Source organism: Pinus tabuliformis, chromosome 3_2, assembly GCF_031772625.1.
Source record: "Pinus tabuliformis cultivar Carrire ecotype Pingquan chromosome 3_2, CPIR1, whole genome shotgun sequence".
Classification (NCBI taxonomy): Eukaryota; Viridiplantae; Streptophyta; class Pinopsida; order Pinales; family Pinaceae; genus Pinus; species Pinus tabuliformis.
In genome coordinates, this window is record NC_142302.1 from 68469000 (window position 1) to 68491393 (window position 22394).

Below are 22394 nucleotides of genomic sequence, written 5' to 3' on the forward strand. Positions count from 1 at the left end.
AGACTATATGAAAATATCCATGGTATGGTTGCAACCATCCGATAATGAGGATCATCATAAATATAAAGTCCCACGGTATGGTCACAACCATATGTATAGTGGAAACATGTGTACAATAATGAATGACATCTAACTCCATGCATCCCGAGTCATATTATACAAGACTCAGGGTCTTGCGCTCCATCCCAACCCGATCAACGTATGAATCCTAACATGTGAATAAATGTGTTGAAGTTGAACATGCTAGAAAACCACCTGATTACCGGCCAATGATATGGACCATTAATAGGTACGAGAGAAACCACCAATATTGACAATGGATCTTAATGTACAATAGTACAATCTATGAATGTGATAATGGATCTAAGGTCAAACAATCGTGGAATCACCTGATCGAAAGCCAATGATGAAGACCTTTCGTCGGATGGAAAGAACTGGCCATTAGAGCATTGCATACCTAAGGTACTGAAAGGGAGTTTCTAAGTAATCTTCCTGGATAATGAGCTGAAGTCGACAGGAAGCAACCCATCGAAGGAGGGCAATGATGAATCTCCCATCATTGACTCGAAACAAGGAATAAAGTGGAATAATAGTTAGGACTGTAGCAATGACTCAAACAATGTATAGGTAAATAACTGTAGATTGGACTTCTCTTGAACATTGGCGACACGACTCTGGAGTGTGGAAAAATTTGACTCGACATAGGACTAAATGTCATGATGACATAATGGAATATTCAAATGAGACGAAAAATGGATCACCCAAATCCGACATGAGAGTAGAAGAGTGTCATGTTCAAGAGCAACATGCTCCCTATACAAAGGTTGTCTCATCTTTATTTTTCCCCACTATTTCTAGCGAGTACCCAAATTATTTTTATCACAAGCTTGAAGGGGATAACATATTCTTGTCATGTAAGTTCATTCTTCGAATGAATCCATCCTAGTAATTTTTACGAGTTCTAGGAAGGAGAAGATCGGTATCATCTTGGTGACGAGTTTTTCATCGTAGAGTTTTAACAAGTTCGATGTAAGAATAACTCGGTACCTTTTTCACATTTCGAGAGTTTGAAAAAGAGATGAAAAAGAAAACTCCATCATGTCCCTTTTCATAATTTTTCCCTCAAATCTAAAAAGGTAGAAAACAATATCCGAGGGAACCTCATGACCATGTCGACCAAGGTGTACATTTTTCGTAAATAGTCAATCTCAGCCAGAAAAAGTGGTAAACGTATACTGAGGTGACATCGATTCATTTACTTTAATGAGTTAAAAACGACGAGCACTCAGAAATATTTTTAATTTTGAGTGTCAGAAAATAGCTCAAAGATGACTCCACGGGGGTTCCTTTTTCATTTATTTAATGAGTCTGAAAAGGAGATATAATAAAACTGACAAGAAATTGTCAGTAATGATCATTTTTTACTTTGAAGTACCTGTAACATTTTACCAAAGTGAGCTCTGAAAGTGCATTTTGTGCCCTAATTCTCTTGATTTTCCAGTGGCTACTGCAGGAGATCCAAGGTATTGTTTCACGAACCGTCTGCGACAGGTAAGAGGCTCATCCCTACACTTTCATTTTATCACTTTTTTTATGCATTTTAAATGGTGATTTTTATTCTATAAGGGAGGATTTTTAAAATTTTAAGGCACTGGTGACCATCATGGGTATGGTCATCGGACCCACGATGATAGTGCTCGAGCCCAAAGGCTCGTGCAATGCCATCACAATGTTTGTAAAAACAGACACGATGGCACCGAGGGCGGATTTTTAGGAAAGAAAATTCTCTTTTTAAGAAAAATGATGATTCTAATCCATGAAAAAGGTATTAATAAGTGTCAAATGATATTTTGTTGGAGAAAATGGTCTTGGAGTGGAAAGAAAGAGGTCATGAGGCCGAAGACTTCCAAGCAGCGGAAGATCTTGAATGCATAAACCTTTTGAGGAATTACAAACTGCTAAAATTCTTCAGGACCACAGGGTTAAGGGCTTAGATGGAATTGTTTCCCTATCTGATCAGTCTTTGGGATGTAGAGCAGGATATCTTCATCATAAAAGGTTAGGAACTAGAACTTGAAGATATGGATATCTACTTCATCACGAGATTATCCTGACGAGGGGAAGCAGTCCAACTCTTTAAATCTTGCCAAGGAGGGTAGATCACAAGGAGTCTAGTTCAAAGATGTTGTCCAAGTGCCGAAATGACCAATGGAGGGAAGGTGAAGATAGCAACAATCACTAACAACCTTGTCTTGAGAATTATTTTGTTCACTACGCTGTGTGTAGCCAACATGGAAGTCTTGCATGAGGCTTCAAAATCCCAGTTCCAATATGATATCACATGTTTGACCCCCACCGTCTTCAACTAGTATGGAGGCCTTTTAAAAACATGAAACAACATCTAACCAAGGGGAAACATGGACAACTGAAGTAATTTGGTTTTGGTCCTATACTAGTGACCTTATTTTTAGAGTGAGTGCCCCTACTATGGTATCAATGGGCAAAGGTACTAGATCCTACCCCTCGAGATCTGGGACTCGTGTGATGGAGTCAACTCATGCATGCTGCCTTGTGCTTCCCATACCGCCCTTACCACGAACTAGAACTGGTCCAGATATTCATTCCATACTCCTTTGAATATTGGTAGTTTGATCGCACTTGCCATACTGAACTGTGGTGGTGGCGGAGGTGGGGTGGGTGGAGATGGAGGTGAGGAGGGTGAGACGGGTGGTAGTGTAGGTGGAGGTGGTAAGCATGGAATTTGCTACCTTATTAGACTGACCGCGCTTCTTGGAGAAACTTTCACGAGCTCTTCCTCACTTTCCTGTGAGGGGGAAATTAAGGGACCTATTTCTAATTCTTCCCTACTCTTGCTTCTGTAGATCTTCCCACTTCGCATAGTCCCAAACATTAATTTATTTGCATAACCCGCTTTTCACACAATAGCATATTAATCCAACTATTTAAAGATTTAATATAATTACCTTGCGGTCCCTTAAGGAAACATCACTCTGCCTCATTGTAGATGTCGGTCGTATCTACTGCAAACTTAGTGATAAATCATCCTATAATTCGGTCGAGCCAATGGTCCACATCTCACGTGATATTATCTCCTGACGCTTCTAGTCTACACACTAATTATGGAGTCCACATGATTGGTTTGTTGAGCCTACACCTTCCCTGACTGTCTGCTAGCTTCACGATCGACTCATACAACTCAGAAGGAAAGGATGCAAAGAAGATTCTGTGGATTTCCCTATACAAGTAGCGCTTCAACCACTGTTCCTTAGATACTCGTGGGTTTCTATTTTCTTGCGTTGCGAACTCGTGAATATTCTTGTCCAACCTCCCTTCAATTTCTTTCTTTGTTGGATTCCAGTGGCACAACTTCAGACATCCCTTATGCAGATCCCGGTCCTAGCAACGGAACCATTTGTTGGCTTGTAGGGGCCTGAACCAGGTTCAAAGGTGATTTAGCCAAACAAATCCCAGTACCACTAGCCCTTTCCGCAATAGTCTGCAGAGCGCAGACTGAGGTCTCACCCAAAGTAGTATGGGAGTGTGCTAGAACCAGGTTTTCGCACCTTGGGGATGTTTGATGAGCTTTGGCGGTCCGCGGTTAGACCCTGTGTGAACGTCGCTACGCACATCTATTAGTCCCTCGCAACCTGTGATGCTGCCTTCGCACAACCCTACTCGGGGCGCGATCCGTATTATTACCCAAATTCCTTACTATTAACCTGTTATTATCCGATTACTTAACTTATCTGTGTAATTCTAGTGATGATTAATAGTATATCCAGCATTCATATAAGTGCGCATGATAAACAAAACAATATAAATTTATAGCATGCAATATACCAATAGATGCACGGACATTGGAATCAACTTCTCTTTATTATTCTTTGTTCAAGGTTACAGACTCGACACCACCCTACGCACTCAGCTGCAGGGGTCCACGCACTCAGCTGCGGACTCTACTAGGCCTCTGCGCACTCAACTGCAAAGCCTCTTCCTACTACTACGAACAATACACTTAGACTCTTACTCTATGATTGAACCATTCATATTCATCTATCTCCCATTAGCTATCTTTACAACTTAGAGCCTCGCTCTATTTATACAATCCCATGGTCCATGGACCATGGGTAGGCCGACATGACATTACATTACATTACAACACTTAGGGCAGACAACCCTATGACTCAACCTATACTTTGCACTCTAGGCCCGCAATGCGCTGAGTCTTACAATACATTTGACCAAAACTTGGGCTTTGATCTCGAAAATATGCTGTGTGGGGATCTGATGCCCAACAATTACATTGAAACCAGATGTGAAGCCTATTAAACAAATACCTTATCGATTGAATCCAAAGTATAAGGAAAATGTGCCTAGAATTGGATAAGATGTTGAAAGCTAGAATTATTGAGCCTGTAGAAGAATCCGATTGGGTAAGCCCAATGGTGGTCCAAGAAAAGAAACAGAAGGGAGAGATCCGCATATGCATAGTTTTTTAAAAGTTGAATGACACATTTTTGCATGACCCATTTCCAATATTGTTTACTGATGAAGTGTTAGAGAATGTTGGCGGACAAGAAGCATATTCATTTACTGATGGATTTTCAGGTTATCGTAAAATAAAGATCATGCAGGAGGATGGAAGAAAAACAACCTTCGCAATAGAGTGGGGTTTCTTCCAATATACAGTTATGTCATTCGAATTGAAGAACATGCCTACTATATTTTATTGGGTAGTGATCGCGGCATTCAAGGAATTTATTCATAAGTTCCTAGAAGTATATTTTGATGATTGGACCGTGTTTGGGTTGGTGAAGTGCCATGTCGTGAGTCTACACTTCATGCTGGATACATGTCAAAGATATCAGATTGCGCTAAACTTGAAGAAGTGTATATTCTGTGTGCCTTTTGGGATTTTTCTCGACCATGTTGTTAGTAAGAAAGGATTGATGGTGGATCCTATGAAGATCGTCTTTATTGTGAATTTAGAAACCCCCAGGAATGTGAAACAACTACGCGCAACCTTGGGACACACTGGGTACTACAGAAAGTTTATCAAGGTGTATGCCCAGATAACCTCACTGATGGAAAAATTGCTAAACATGGATGTGATGTTTTGCTGGGATGAAGAATTCCAATGTAGCTTGGATGCCTTGAAGGAAAATATGGTGAAAATGCTTATCTTGGTGTTTCCCAACTGGAAAAAGGAGTTTCATGTGCATGTTGATGCCTCTTGTATTGCACTAGGAGCAGTGTTAACTCGGGAAGGATAGGGAGAGATTGATCATTCGAGACATTTCACAAGCATAAAGTTATCCAAATTTGAGAAGAATTACTCCACCACAGAGCACGAAGGGCTGGGGATGGTCTACGCACTGTAGAAATTTAGGCATTATTTGTTGGGTGGACACTTTAAGATGTACACAGATCACTCTAAGCTAAAGTACCTAGTCAATAAGCCTGTGTTGGGGGGAAAGATCTGTCGATGGTTTCTATTGTTCCAGGAGTATGACTTCAAGGTAATCGTGAAGCCTGGAAGGTTAAATGCAGGCCCAGACCATCTATCAAGGATCAAAACAAGTGAAGAACCCAGTAGCTTGGAGGAAGGACTACCAGACGCACAACTCTTTGTGGTGCACATTGTGGATGACCATTTTGTTGACATTATTTAGTTTTTAACGACGGGAACAGTTCCAGAAGGCTATACCACTCAACAAAAGAAGGAGTTAGTAGTTCGTGCCACATATTTTTTAGTAATTGCGGGTCATTTGTATAAGATGGGGTCGGATGAGATATTGCGAAGGTATGTTCCGGAGTTTGAACGCACGAGTATCCTCGTTGAAGCCCATGGGGGAGTGGCAAGAGGTCATTATGCAGGGAAAGAAATCGTGCAAAATATTTTACATGTTGGGTTATGGTGGCCAACGTTACACAAGGATTCTAAGGCATATTGCAAGGCGTGCAATGCTTGCCAAAGGACGAGGTAGCCTTCGCGAAGGGATGAATTTCCTTTAAATCCCCAAGTTTCATTGCAGGTATTTGAGAAATGGGCCATTGATTTTATAGGTCCCATACAACCACCAAGAAAGAAGACAGGCATGTAGTATATTATTACTACGACATAGTATTTAACCAGATGGGCAGAAGCGTAACTAGTGAGGGACTGTATAGCTGCCACTGTTGCAAAGTTTCTCTTTGAGTTTTTCTTAACATGGTTTGGTTGTCCTAAGATTCCGATGAGTGATAGGGTACACATTTTTTTAATGAAACGATCAACGTGATGTTGGAAGAATTTAAAGTATATCATCAAAAGAGCATGCCCTATCACCCACATGCGAATGGAATGATGGAACCTTTTAATAAGATCTTGGAGCATGCATTGACAAAAGTCTGCAATGCGCAAAGGAATTACTGGGACATACACATACCTGTTGTATTATGGGCTTATAGAACAAATTGCAAGAAATTGACAGGACAAATGCCATTCAGGTTGGTCTATGGAATTGAAGTTGTCATGCCGATGGAGTAAATTGTGCCCAACTTAAGGATAGAAACATTGACTGAGATGGTGGACCATGAGACCTTGGAAGAATGGATCGCGCAGATCAAGAAGTTATAGGAAGACCTCTTCCTTGCAGTATTTCATCGACAAGTGCAAAAGGAACATGAGAAGGCATGGCACGATTGACATATTAAGTTGTGCACGATCAAGGTAGATGATCTGGTGTTTTTATATGATAGCAAGTTTACGAAGATTCCAGGAAAATTTCAAATGCACTTGTTGGGGCCATATGTTATTAAGGAGATCACGGATGGTGGCGCAGTTTAGCTCGCAAAGATAAATGGGGAACCATTCCCTAGCCAAGTTTATGGAAGTAGGCTGAAGCTGTATATAGGGGATCCTGCCCCTGTACAATGACTATATGGAAGTAGGACGGTCTTAGTAGTCTAGGCAGCTGAAAGGGATTGCGGGATTATAAACTATGCTGCCCAATGAGGTGAAGAACATGGTAGAAAGGTTTTGCGACAGATGACAGGGGTGCGCCAGGTGAAGCTGCACTGGATAAGTTGCACCACGGAGGATGGTGCCACACAGAAGAGTAAAAAAGTAGTTGTTGAGGTTATTATTCATGAGTTGATGGCTGAAAATCAGTTACGAGGAGTACGTAGGCACTATTTATGGCTAAAATATTTGAAGATCTGTTGCCAAATGGAATTTATTATCAAAATTTGGGGGGAATGATCGGATTTGAATTTAAACCCCTATAAATTACGCGTGTTGGTCTGATGAAGAACACTTTACATTTTGAGAGTTTCTTACACGTTTTGTTGTCTGAAGCATATGAATCGTGTGTTCTGGGAATATTTCGTGACGTTCCCCTCATTTGAAAACTACACTGCAATAGCCCGAGAATGATTCATTGAGAGAATGACCTTTACAAACCTCGCTGAAGCCCTAAGTTTAGAATTTGTTGTGTTTGACACGTTGAGCCCTAAAAGTTCAAGAATGGAAGATACAACCCCTGTACCTACCACATCAAGGTAGCAGAGGCCGAAGCAATCCACTGCGAAAGAGAAGCAACCAGCCATGACAGAAAAGCAATCCACCTCAAAAGAGAAGCAACCAGCTGCTAAGGAGAAGCAGAAGAAGCCAATACCGGTGAGATCGTCACTAAGGAAGAATCTGGAGGTGCCACAAAAGGAGAAGAAAGACAAACAACTGGAGCAAGTGGTCGACTTAGAAGAGGAGGAGTACCAAGGTGTAGAGGAAGTGGATGCCGAAGAGATCAAGCCTATCTCCTGGCTTCCTGAGTATATACCTCCATGAAAGGGAAAGGTCCAAGTTCCTAAGGATCTAGATTCGGGGAAATTTTTGGTCTCCACACCCTTATTTCCTGAACAAGTGGAATTTGAAGGTCCTACATTAGCGTGCATTCTCATACTGAAGATGGAAGATTGGGACCTCGCAGACCATGAGAGGTTCCCACATTTGGCGACCAACAAGTACATGACTAAAATCTATTATGAGGAGACAAGGGTATGCACTTAGAACCCATGAAGTGGGTTAGAGGCGTTGAGCAGGACGGGTTGTTAAACATGTTGTGCGTACCTCATTATCATCACTCAACTATTAACACGATCTCTGTGTGCCAGCTGCTGGCACTATGGCATGATGGATGTTTGTGGCTTGGGCAGCCCATTCCAATAACATACATGTTGATCCACAGGATAATGAAGTTTCCTTACAAAGGAGAAGACCCTGCCAAGGAATTTGTAGGGAAGACTGGAGAAAAATAAATAGCTGACAAAATGAAGAAATAGAACGCTCTTTTGAAAAAGTTGTGTGGATACTCTATCCTTTCAATTCAAGACCACGAAGTGCAGTTTGCTACCCAGATTCTTGTAGGAAAAATTATGAGGAAGTGCTGCGTGGACGAAGTTACGACATTAGTAGTGTCACTCGCATCACAATGCGTGAAAGGTGTCCAATACAATTGCGCAAAGTATTTATGCTAGGAGTTCTTCGTGAACTGCCGAGAAGCTTAGGAGGAGGGAAAGCCATTCCATTATGCATGGCTTTTGCTATCTATTCTTTTAGTCACTTGGAGATTGCTGGAGGACAGTCAGTTTCCTCCGCATAAGGAAGATTTACCTGAGGCAGCGTGGTTCACCTCATTGTGGTCAACAAAGGATCTAGGAAGGATCAAGGAATCAAAAATATTTTGGATTTTGGTAGACATGGACCTCCATATGGTGATCATTTAGAGGCCAAGGTTGTCCCCAACCTTGTTCGCGCAATTGTTGGCCTACGCAGAGTTCAAGGCAATCTTTCACAATGTGTCCATTAGAGCGTGGAAGGACCCAAAACAAACATGGCACATGTTGCCCTATCTGGTATCTGAGACGAACATTTTGGAGGTTGTGGGGTATTGGCGAGCAGAGTGGCGCGAACCCATGGGGGTGATGTAGGCACTAGCAAAGGCGCTGAGAGCTCTACTCTGTAGAAGTGAAAGGATGCAACTTAGAAGGCCACGCATGCCTTCGCTATGCAGAAGAAGTCGAAAGCTGCTAAGGCAACTGTAGAGAAAGAACGAATGGAGAAGGAGCACGCTACTCAAAAGCAAGCGGAGAAGGAACGACAAGACACAAAGGAGGGTGGAAAGTTTTCTTCGCATCATACTGACAAGCAAGAGTTGTCAGAGTAGGGAGGAGGTGGTGGTGAGGAGCAGAGCACTCCTTTCATCCTGAAGAGACGTGGGCAGGAGTAGATGGGTGGAAAATAGAAAAAGCATAAGTCTGATAAGAAGACACATATTGATCCCATGGTGCTGACAAAAGGCGATCTCAATGAGATTGGAGACAAAGTGCGGGACACGAAAACGGAGGTGCTACAACAATTTGAGCAACAATATATGTAGACGCTAGGGAGTTTGCAAAAGGATCTGCGTGAGTTGCAGGTCCAGGCGACAGGATCCAGGCGGGCGTCAGGAAAGTGAGTGAAGCGCAAGAGAGCCTAACATGGGGAAGTAGAACAATGGCAAAGCTAGAATGAACTCTGGACCTTAGAGTGATTCTGTTCCTAGAAGGGTCCGTTTGCGTAGAATCAGAAGAGGATCATGTTGTGATTAATATAGTAAAGGGCATGTGGCTGAATTTGGCTACATGCCACTCCAAACCCTCCATGTGCTGCATCAGGGGGTTTCAGAAGAATTGAGGATCATGGAACAACGTGCGCTCACTGTCGTTAGTGAGTTTAAGGTCAACAATGAACAGTGGTTCGCATAGAAAACTCACGCATTGAAGGAAAAGGAAGAATTACAGACATGATGATAGAGCCTAGAAACAACGATTGAGTAGGATTTCAAGTCAGTACCTAAACTGAACATACCCGAGGATGCAGAGGCCTTAGCTAAAGTGAGGAAATTGGTTGCTGCAGTACGTGTGTGAAAGGAGGCAGTCGATAGGGTGACCTTTGCTTTCTAGATGAAGATAGCAGAGTTGCAGTTGAAGTGGTAGCCAACAACTCCGCCAGAGGTTCAGGAGCAACACAAAGAGACAATCAAGGAGGGAATGAATACACTGGATACCGCAATCAATGACTGCTCCTCAATGTTTGATGCCGCAATGGAATTATGGACGAATCTACAGGAGGACTCGAACCTCCAGAAGCTAAACAAAAATGTTAGAGAAATGCATCAACAATATGATGAGGTCTGAGTGACTATGCACACCTTGGCACCAGCGTAGCCCCTAGCATAGTTACATGAGGGCAAGCAACTGCTAACACAAGTGGAGGACTTGTAGAGGAAAGATGCCTTGCTGAAGGCTAGATTGTAGTCGTGGCTAGAGGAAGCTTGCCAGCAGCTTACTTTGTCACTTCAGGAGAAGCTCAAGGGGCTACAGAAGGAGCAGAGGAAGATGCGCCTCGTAGTAGAAGGACCAGAAACAGAGAAATTAGTCAAAGAGGTACAACAAGTAGTAACAAAGAGCATTGTTGAAGTTGCAGTGATGCAGGTTGAGCTGGGTGATCTTCGCAGCAAGATCGTGACACAAAATAAGTGACTCGAGGGTGAGTCACGATCTTTGTGCTGGGGCCCTGTTGGAATAGGGTTCCTAGGGTTAGTTTTGGGGTTATTTAACCCAAATTTTGTACATGTTTTTGTAAAAGATGTAAAGTCTCCCCAATTAGTGGATGCAAAGCGTGCATATAGATAGGTATCAAAGGTGTCTTAGCCCCTTCTTTGGATATATAGTTAAGTTAGTTTTGAGACTCACCCATGGTCCATAGACCATGGTATTGTATGAAGAAAAGCTATAAATAGTTGAGTCATAGTAAGTCTTAGAGATAACTTTTGATGAAGAATTGGGTACTCTGAAAGGTTTTCGCTGTCTTGGGAAAGTACTAAGGCAAGAATGCTCTACTTCCTGTAATTAGGTGAAGAAGGGAAAGCTCTTGTAGCTAAGTGCGTAGGAGGTCTGGTTAGAGTCTGAAACTGAGTGTGCAGACCCTTGCAACTGAGTGTGAAGGGTAGAAGAGTCTATAATTTGAACATTGAAGATTAATAAAGACAACTTTTGAAGAATTATTGTGTATTTCTATTGAATCTGTTTATGTTATATTATGTCGCTTAATGATATGCTTTTATGAAATAATGAATGAATGTTGCACGAAGTCACTGAATCTGTCTTATTAATGCATGATTTAAGTAGTTAGAATGTTCTGTGAAGATAATAGTTAATTCTGCTATGCTTTCTGATGAATTGAATAGATCTGTACGAAATTAGATCTAGGGTTGTTTATTGATGTGTGAAATTAGATAAATCATCTAGTTAAGGCCCACAAAGACTAAGCATATAGCTTCGTGAAGGTCTAGAAGCCATTTTTACTTAGATACAGTGACAAGCCCTAGGAAGATATTGATTTGCATGAAGGTAGATATGAGGTTGTGCAGACTTAGAAACCACTTATCCCATATCTCTGGATGCAGAAACATTGTTCTAGTATTCCCCTATACTACTTCGAGTGAGACTGTAGCTTGTGCTATGTAGGTTGTTGCCGAAAGGGATAACAATTGAGGGTTTTGTTGGTTGGCGCGAGCAACTCTAAACCTGGGTTAGGCCCCCTTAAGCCAACATGAGTATAAGGCCAAGAAGGAGGTGTGGATCATGATGGATGAGCGGAAGAGTACCTGGGTGGCAAGGGTACATTCTGGTTGGGATTGTAATAAGACTAAGATACACCTTGTACGCCCTGTTGGTATGGTAGAGGTCCTTGAGTCCTCCTTTGATTTATAAAGCAAAGCTGCTCAACCCCACCTTCTTCCCCTTGGTATGAAACTTTTAAACCAGGAAAATAAGGCCATTTATATGTGGAATTGTTTTCCTCACAAATTGGTCATACCTTTATGACATTTAATGGGCATTCATTTCTAGGGTGCCTTCTAGTGCATTTCGGGTAGAAAATAACTAGGGCCCTCTTGATTCCTCTTGTTTCCTCTTGATCTGCATGGTATCCATTTGCAAAGAAAAGGTATGCATCATTTTTCTTTTAAAGTCCTCCAACATGTTCCCAATCTCATTCTTGATGGATGTTGTAGAAGGAGAGGAATTGGCCAAGCCTTGACTCACCCTACCCTTCTTTCTAGCTGCCCTAGAGTGATTCTTGAACACAATTTTAAAGTCATCATAGGATAACTGAAAGATATCTCCCCCAGACAACATGTTGATGGTTTCCAACATGTCTTCCCTGATCCCTCAAAGAATAATTAGTTTTAGTTATTTAGGATCAAGGGTGCATATGGACCTCCTATAAATGAGTTGAAATATCTCCTCATAGTCTTCTAGGGATTCATCAAGTCCGAGAGTCATTCTAAAGATTTATTCCTTGGTTTATTTGGACCTACAATAGTCCCTGTAATTTTCATTAAAGGCTTTTTGCATTTGAGGCCATGTAGTGATGCTACCCCCAGGTAGACCCATAAACCAACGCAAGGTTTCATCCTTGATGGTAGAGGGGAATAACTTCAGATTTTGGTCATCAGAGGTATAGTCGTAAGTCATATAGACAACAAAAAATGCAAACATGAAGGTATTAATATCCTCATAGGTTAGTCCATGGAAGTGTGGAAGGGCAGTAGGTCTTATATTCTTCATTCTAGCCTTTCTAATAGTCTCTATGATAGGGAGAACCTTATTGTTGATGTTTTCAGCCATAGGTTAGTTAGGTGAAGTGGGTTCTTCTTCTTTCCCAATAGGTTCTTCAAAGATTTTAGGTTGCTCACCTAGAGGGTCTTCTAACTCCCCTATAGTCATAGAGGGAAGATGATACTCATTGAAGAAGAGTGAAGGTTGACTGCTTTAGGGTGTGGGGGTGTTTGGTAAGAATTTTCCTTGAGTATCTCTACCCCTACGAGGCATGAAAGAAAATTTTATCTTTTTCTTTTATGTTACTTTTTCAAAACTGTATTCAAAAAATAAAACAATGCTTAAATAGAAATGACATCTACCTAGACACCTCCTCAGAAATGATGCAAAAACGTGGTGAGCACTGATATTACACCAAGAGTGCTGCAACTCCCAAGGGCTCCTCAATTCTATTTATCAACTCGGGGTTCATACCAACTTCAAGATGATAGTGCTATATGCACAGTACATTGGATTCCACTCATGCCACCTTCAGCTAGGACATTTGATCAATAGTGCTCCAAGACCATTCCTCCTACTGAATTAGAATGAAAACTAGTTAATGAAGGTGAAATTTAGAAGCTACCTCTAACTATGAAAAGGTACATGCTATTAACTTCAACTTGCAAATGCTATTGAATCAATTCATGAAAAGACAAGAGCTACCTTACTTGCAGAAAGGAAACAACATTAACTTGCAATCAACCATTTAGGTATCAAATATACTTGTAAACAATAAGCTAACCTCGCATAACTCAATAATCTATGTATCATCTATCTAGCTCACACTTGCATATCAATCAATGTTCTATTTGTGCCAAATATGTGATAAGGGAACTAACGCTATTATTTTTTTAAATGAAGGGAAAGGAGGGTTTGGAGTGGCCTAGGAGCTGTCCTTGATCATGGAGCCATAAGTAGGGGTCAACATCCATTTAAACTAAGTTTAAATTGCAACAAAGGTCAAAATTGGTGAAGAAACAAGCTACTATAGTTGTGCTACAGGTGCCGTGTATTGCTACAAGAAGGCCTGTAATGCTACAGGAAGGCTGCCGAGAAGGTTTAGGAGGTGGAAATGATGGGTACAAGGTATGGAAAGGTGAATGGAGTTTGAGATAAATAATAGAAAGGTGGCCAAAGCCCCTAGCCAAGCTCAGAGCCTTTGGGAGGCATTTTTTGTAGTAGGAGAAATGCTCACTGTGGTCTAGGAAAATGATCTCATGAATATAACTTTTAGGATAGAATTTGGGATTCATAAGAGAAGGTGAGGAAGTCCAAGATGGAGGTGGTGAAGGTGCCCTTGCCTGCAAATCCAAACATCCTTGCAATAATCACATGCATATACCCATTTATCATTGACAAAATGAAACAACTAATAGTGGAAAAGATGAGTTGAATTTAAATGTTATCTAATCTATGCCAAAAATCTGATCTAATAAATAAATAAACTCCTAAGCTATAGCAAGCACACGCAAACAAGGTAACCAACATCAATATTTTTCCAACAAATTATAAACATGATATTTTTTTACTATGGTTGTAGATCCTTCTATTCATGCTCCCATGAGAGAGATGAGGTAGAGGTTGCAATCACAAATTTTTGATGGATTATTCTCTAATGAAATGCAAGAAACTAATAAGCACTCTGAACTAAAAAGAGATACAAATACACAAGAGGGACCTAAGCCACTAGGGTTGGGCCCAAACCCAAGAGCCTCAGCCCTCTAGAACTAACTCAATGATGAACCAATAAGAAAATTCTCATTATCATTGCATCAATGTATAATACATGACATAAAAATAAAAAATAGTAGTGCCAAGAACTCTAACTTAATAGCTACCTAGCCGAAAACAAAACTCGAATCCTAATGAGCTCATTTACATGTTTATTTATACAAGAGGGTAGCTCCTAGAAGATCCCTAAAAATAGGAATATTTGTCTCCTATAACTCGAGAATGGTGGATGTTGTTCCTCATTAACTGCACTTGCTTAGCTGCCAATGACCTCGTCTTGCTTGGTTTCCAATGACCTCGAGCTGATGAGAGAGAGTCTTATGATCATGGGCTAATTGAAGGAGTTAAAGAGGTGGAAAACCCCCTAGAATCTCTCCATGTTGTCTACTCTAAGCGCCTGCATAGAAATCATCTAAAAATGCTCCATTTTCTACAATTAAACTATATTAGGCCACATGACGTAGAAAACATCTTTTACCCTTCTCACTAAGCATAATATAACAAAAATTGTAAATAAATGTGAGAAAGAGATAGTTCTAAAGTTGGAGGATGGAATCATGACCCTTATAATGTACCTATTGATGAGCCTCATCACTTATACGACAGACTAGGGCCCAAAATGAGAAAAAATTTACCTTATTGGCCTCACAACTAACCTTGGAAGTAGCATGTTAATGAAAGGAATGTTAATATTATAAAACTGCACAAATGGAGTGATGGGTCACAAATCGCAATTATAATCTCCAACCATGATATAACATGTACTGGTATCCTTGTAAGATGCAAGTGTGTCTACAAACCAATTTTTACAAATGAAACTCCAAGTCACAAGATTACATTGCAAAGTCTTAGGCAAGTGACCAGAATATGTGACCTCATTGAAATTATGATTATGCAACCCCCACAAGTTGAAAAATTGCACCTAAGAGCTCCCCATCTACATTATAGAAGTCTGACAACCTTTGATTGTGACTACGTGACCTCCACAAGTCATAAAATTGCATTTCAGGGTCTTAGACAAGCAATCAGAAATGTGACTTGAAGTGAAGTGTGACTATACGACCTTCACAAAATCACAGTGCAATGTGTGACCTCCCATAGGTCACATTTCCTTTCACAAATCATAACTTCAACCCACAACTATTTGACATCCAACCAAAATATGTTAGAGCACCACATGGGATCGTAATCACAAATTTCAAAGTTAACTGGGTATATATATATCATTGCAAAGAATCATAAATATATAGGCATGTAAGAGGGCTCTGATGAAGAATTTTCCCATAATGTTCCAGTGATTGATTTCACATTGGAAGCCATATTTGCACCTTGTGCAATCACACTCCAAAAAATCACACCAACACATAAGAAAGCCACATGAATGTGGCTATCAAAGAACATTGTGAAGTCAAATTGTGAGGGGCCACAAGAAGACCATGCAACCACTGCATTAAAATGGATTATGCCAAAGATCGTGTAAATGCATTCAAGGCCATTTATTAATCGATGGATTGTTAGTGTCAACAGTTACTCCATAAAACACATTAAAAGGATTGATGATGGTGAATCTAAAAGGTAGGATAAATGTTTTTAGCATGGTGCAATGATCAAAGACACAAGAAATAAAACCAAATATATTTATGCTATGTTGAACATATAAATGGTTTCCTCCACACATCGTAGAATGGTGGAAACAACACAAATATATGGAGGCTTGAGCATGTTATAGAATGTGCATAAAGGAAATGAGGTATAACATTAGCACAAGGAAAAATGCTTTGAAAGCATGCAATGTGAATACTATAAATAGACAAATCCAAGTACAATGCAGAGGACTTCAAGCCATATATGTAAGAAGACCATGAGAATGGATTGAAATTGAAGCCATTGTAAGGAAATCAAGAAGTCTCATTAGGGATATAGTATAGATGTCAAAGAGGAAATGGGCCTTAAGCCCTCACATTTCATAACTCTCTTGGATATTTAAAAGGTATTTTGGAAGTGGATGATGCTGTATTGCAAGCTAAAAAATGCGATAAAAAGATCCAAGGGGTGAGAAATGTTAGAAAATGGAACAAATCGATTTCACAACAATGTTTGATAATGTGTTGTTACTACGAAGTGAAAAGTTGCATCATCATCACCAACGGAAAGGAAGACTAATCCATATTAAGGCTAATATTCTAGGGATATAAATTCTTACCTATTACTATTCGTGATTTTTTCTCATTATTTTATTAAAGTGTATTTTTTTTGTATGTTTAATCAATGATTGTGTGTGCCTACAGAATTGGTGTTTCGGAACGCTCTCTTGATATAATTCTTAGACATGTGATCTTAGACAACAAGGGCATTAAGGGAAGGGCGGAGACACCATCAAATTCTAAGAGAATTGTGCCTTCTACAAAAGGAATTGTCAAAACTCATTGAATCTCCTTCAATAAATTGTAATAGATGAGAAACGAGAATGAAGGATGATATAGAGTTGAAGGCTACATAACTACGATTCCAACCAGCAAGCAAATTGGCTCCATATAGCATCCCAAGGCACCGTGTCAACCTTATTGGGAGATGCAGTAGCAAGAGAATTTACATTCAATACAGAACATGACCACTGAAACCTCATTCAATAGTTCTTGTGAGTCTCCATGGATTCATAACAACATTGACAACAAGAAAATTAAATTTTAGATAACAGTCCTAGTCTCCTCATAACTCCCCTTCTGTCATAATATAAATGTTTCTCATCATGATGTTAATGGATATGTAGATATTTATTTGAGCATGTAATATCCATTAGACATTATAGAGTCATATGGAAGTCCAAGGGTCATGAGGGTAGGTGAACTGTCACAATAGGTGAACAGTCCCATCACCTCCATTTCAGGGGGATTTTTAGCACTTGAGATAGGACTAGCATTAGATAGTTGATTTTCACCCAAGGATCTAAGCGCTCAGCTCTTGGAAGCTAGTAGGGTGAGTTGTGGTGAGGATAGTGTTTTGCATTAGTTAATGTCATCAGAAACCCATGTTCCAATGTTGGGATTTGATGGTTTCCAGGATATGTACTTGTATTTGCAATAACATTAATAATAAATTCTTCATTTCTAGCATTGATTCCCATGCTTATTCATGGTGGTTGTATTGGTTATTTGATGTTTTCATTGTATTTGAATGTGTTCTTTCATACATGAAATATGTTATGTACTCATTTGTATTTGTTGCATGTGTGTTTTCTTTTAAATTTATGCTTCTTATTCCACGCCATGTCGGAAACTTATTGTGAAACATTTTGCAATTAACCTCTGGCATGTTCTTTTTTATGTATGTTTGAGATGGTTTTAGTTTACTAGTCCTTCTCATGGCATGCTTCTTCTTCTTTCTTTGTTGTTACATTCTTGTATCTCGTTCTACAGGTTGTCAATCTTGGGTTGACCTTGTTCCCACTGTCTAGGAATTTCATTCTTTTCCTCACTCTAAAATCTCCTCATTTTACATCTGGGAGTGAAATTGACATGACGACAGTCAGGCCTACATACCAGATGGGGCTCCTATCCCAAAAAATGTGATATATAATTGGGACTTCACACCAGGGAGAACCCCTAGTTGTTGGTGGTACATTCTAGCCCATCAACAGATTTAAAGTGCTAGAAGGAGGGCCAGATGACAAGATGAGCCCATGGAGCATTTCTTTTAGCTTCATATATTTAAATGGATTCATCCTAAAACTTTATTCCAAGTTTTTTTAATAAAAGTATCAATCTTTCAGTGCCCACAAAAATAATTTATTACTTGTCACAGTTGAAGTTTGATGTTGAGGGTCAAACAACTATATTTCGACACATGTGTCATGTTATTCATTTTTGTCACTCTGATGGAATAAATTATAAATATATTATGGGTAGATTGTTCACCCTTTATGTTTGTGTCAAGCAAAGGTGTCACACATTTCCATCCACTTTTATACATTCATTCAAGCAACTCATCATCAAGCTCCAACAATCTTTTGACATGTATGATTATCAAGATGAGTTTAAAAGGATAAATCAACTTAGGATGAAGCCAAAAGAATCATTGGAGGATTTTTCTGATAGGTCTGTTTATCATTTTTAAGAATTTCTTGAAAGAGACATGAACTGGATGTATTTGAGTGAGAAATTTCAGTGATTGGTTTAGATTTCTCTGCAACCATTTCGATTTGAAACACATCTTGATTCTGATGATCATCATGAAAATGTTCAAGTTACAATTTGGCAATATCTTATCCCTAATCTTGTATTTACTATTTTTATGAGTTGAGAAAATTCTCAAGCCTATGGGGATGAAATTACCGCTTGTCAAATTTTGCATCCTCCTTCTGTCATTGTTAATCTAGGTAATGAAGAGTGTTTTCAGGGTAAAGAACCAAGTTGTCTTGCTTCTGATGCACTCATATATAACCAAGTCAATAAAAAACCTCTCCCTATTGATGAGACCTAACGTGAGCTCATAAGACATTTTCCAGAATATGTTCCTAATTCTTTTCACGACATGATCTCTCATGCACATGTTTGCAATGACCTAGGTCCTCTCTTAAATAATATTGCAACTGCACTCAACCCCACAAAACATAACATGCATGTTGATCCATTGTTTTCTCAAGTTGATATTGATGTGCAGGGTTTGAGTCTTGAACCAGATTCAGTTGGAAGTGTTGTCTCTTTGCCTGATACTTTTCATTCATTGTACCCAAATTTATTTGATGAATTTTCTGCACCAGTAGTTTCTTCAAGCCCTTTAAACTTTATCCTGATAGTTTTAATTACAATCAGGTACATATTAATGTTGAGGATACTAAGTTCCTTGTTCACAATCTTTTCAATCTGCAACCTTCAACAAGTGAAGAAGAAGATCCTACATTTACAAGAGTTCAAGGAAATCCTCCAGTTGATTCATCCACATCCTTAATCTCTCAAGAATCCCATGGGTTGGATGCCCAATCTGATCATATTAGTGGATTTAATGATTTTCATCCTATTAATAATGTGTCCATTGACACCTCTAATGATAGTTGTTTACTTTCATTTATTGATATTTCTAAGCCACCATGATTTGTTGATTCTCCTTTTCGAAAGTTTAGGGACTTGTTAGGAATTTGAGGCACTTCAGCTTCCGTTAATGGTTATGTTAGGTTCTCATGATCCTGATGAGATCCATGAACTAGGTGAAATTAGGGTTTCCTTGAATGATTCCCATCTTAGCACTGTCTTTCCCAATGAATTCTCACTATTGAAATATTCTAAGATGCATATGTCCTTGTATTGCGATTTTTTTTTGAAGAGAGTACAATGGCCATTGTTTCAAATCCTTTTGATTCTTACCTGATCCGAATTGGATCCACAAAAGACTGTCGAGAACCTTTACTGTATCGAGTTGAACAAATCCTTGAAAATTCCAAAACAGCGATCAAAAATGCCTTGAACCAGTGGCAATGGCCACCAATGTAGAACGACGAGGACCTTGGTCAAAGCGCGCTGACTAAGGCCCATGGAGACTGCACAAGAGGTCAAAGCAGCCCCTAGGAGCCCCAGATCGGGAAAAGGAGGCGATTTTGATGCGCTATTAGTGTTAATCGCGCATCGCTAGGCAAACAGGGCCAAAGTGGAAGAGCCTTAAGCACTCGGTTAGCGTTGGGAGCCGGAGAACCGCGGGCGGAGAAACAAAAAGCACTAAAGGACAAAGGCGGGACCCGCGCTCTAAAAAACCGACTGTATTGATCGAGGAGCCCTTGAATGGTAAGGGGTTTTGGAAGAGAGCGGAGCGATCCCACTCAGTAATCGATGCGTGGTAGCAGAGGTGAGAGAAAAACCGCCGTGATTGCGCGCTATCAGTTGAGCAAGTCAACTGCGCTCGACGTGCATATGACGTTGGATCTGGAGGAGCCCAGATCAGATGGCTGAGATTGCGCCTGATGGAGGAAGCGAAATCGAAAGGGGATTAAGCCGTGTTCTAAAGGGATTTGGAGTCCGTTTGATCGCCACGGTGGAGAAAGAATGCATACCCGGCGTAACGAAAGAAACGAACTAACGAAGCATGCTGGCACCAGTTAGATGGAGACACATGGCCACTTCCCGAGCATTCATGCTGACGTCGAACAGGGAACTCCAAGCGCAACTACAGAAGGTGAATCGACGTAGGTGGGAGAGGAACCGAACAAGCATAGGGATCGAATGGCTAAAGCCATGAACAGAGACAATCAGAAAAAGAGGGGGAAAAAAATAAGATGAAGGAAGAATTAAGAGGAGTCCGAGCGGCCAAGAAAGATAGCGAACAGTGAACCCTGAGAGGAGGACTGAACATGGAGAACAATAAAGCCAAGTAGAGGAGACAGAGGGCCAAGCTAACCACAAGTAGCATCGAGCACCAGAGAGCTTGAAGATTCAAGCCTTCCCATAGAGGAATCTGTCCGGATTGAGCATCACAGTTGGCTCTTTCCACTGTAGACCGAGGATCACAGAGCTGGTAGGAAGAACAAGAGTCTGTGTACTCTGAGTGGCTTGGGGAATGTAAGAACCACCCTGCCAAGCAAACCTATTTTAGGAGAACTCACATTGAGTTCCTGTATTTGTAATTCTCTGCTTAAAGACACAATAAAACAAGGCTACCACTGAAGCTGGACTGGAGACGTATCCCTGGAGAACAGGGTGAACTCCTTATTAAAGTTGTTTGTGTCTTTGTGTTGCTTATTGTATTTCTCTGTTGTCTTTCCATTTAAATGTCTGTGTATTGGCAATCTGATCGATCCGTTGCTTAAATAACACAGAACACACACTAGCACATGAGTCTGTAATACCTTTTGTTTTAATAAATCTTTAACTGATGGCACTCATAGAGTGATTATCAGATCAAGTGGTATCAGAGCTCTAGGCCGTAAGGTTAGACAAGCTTGTGTTGGTTTAGCTGTGAATGCTCACTAGATCAAAGCTCAAATTAGGAGAAGGAGAGTTGGTGGAAACTAATCCTGAAATTGGGAGAGTCTATTCTTGGAAGACAATGTCAGAGGAAGGTTCTATAGGGCCAGACCCTCAATTCATAGAAAGTTTCCTAGCTATAAAGTCTATGGTAGAGGAAATGTATAGAGACTTTAGAAAGCACAGTGATGAAAATTCATCAGGTTCTAAACAAGATAAAGAAGAAGACGAGTCTCATTCCCATGACCACTCTAAAGGAAAGGGGAAAGAGGAAAGCTTTCTCACACCTCCTAATAGCCTTATGCATAATAAGAAAGCATCTTTGATTAAGTTAGATGTTAAATTTGATTTGCCTATATATGATGGAGAGCTAAATGCTGAAAAGTTGGACAATTGGATTAGACAAATTGATGTGTATTACAGAGTACAGAACATAGGCTTAGACAAGAGTAAGATTCAGCTGGCAAGCCTACATCTAGGAGGCATTGCCTTGGTTTGGTGGGAAGGCAGAACCCAAGCTGATATGCAGAAGCATGGTAAGACCATCTCTGTCTGGAGTGAATTTGTTGTTGCCATCAAAAAGCAGTTCTATCCATTGGCCTACATGCAACGAGCCATGATGAGTTGGAAAACTCTTCACCAGTTGAAAGGGAAAAGTGTACAATGGTATACTCAAGAGTTCAGAAAAAGAGCATTGATGTTGGGTATCTCATTAGACTCACCAGAGACTCTTTTGAAGTACATTGGTGGTCTACACAGCTACATGAGGCATACCATCCTCATGTTTAATCCCACTAGTATAGATGAGGTATCTATACAAGCTACTCATCTAGAAGCTAGAGGAAAGAATGGAAATCTAGAAGTTGGGGGACCATCCCAACCCACTGTAAGCAAGAGCAAGGAGAAAAGGAAGCAGAAGTGGAAAGCAAGGAAGGCTAACGCTGCACAAAAAGGAAAAGCTTCATGCACTCACTATAAAAAGGAGGGGCATGATGATGAGCACTG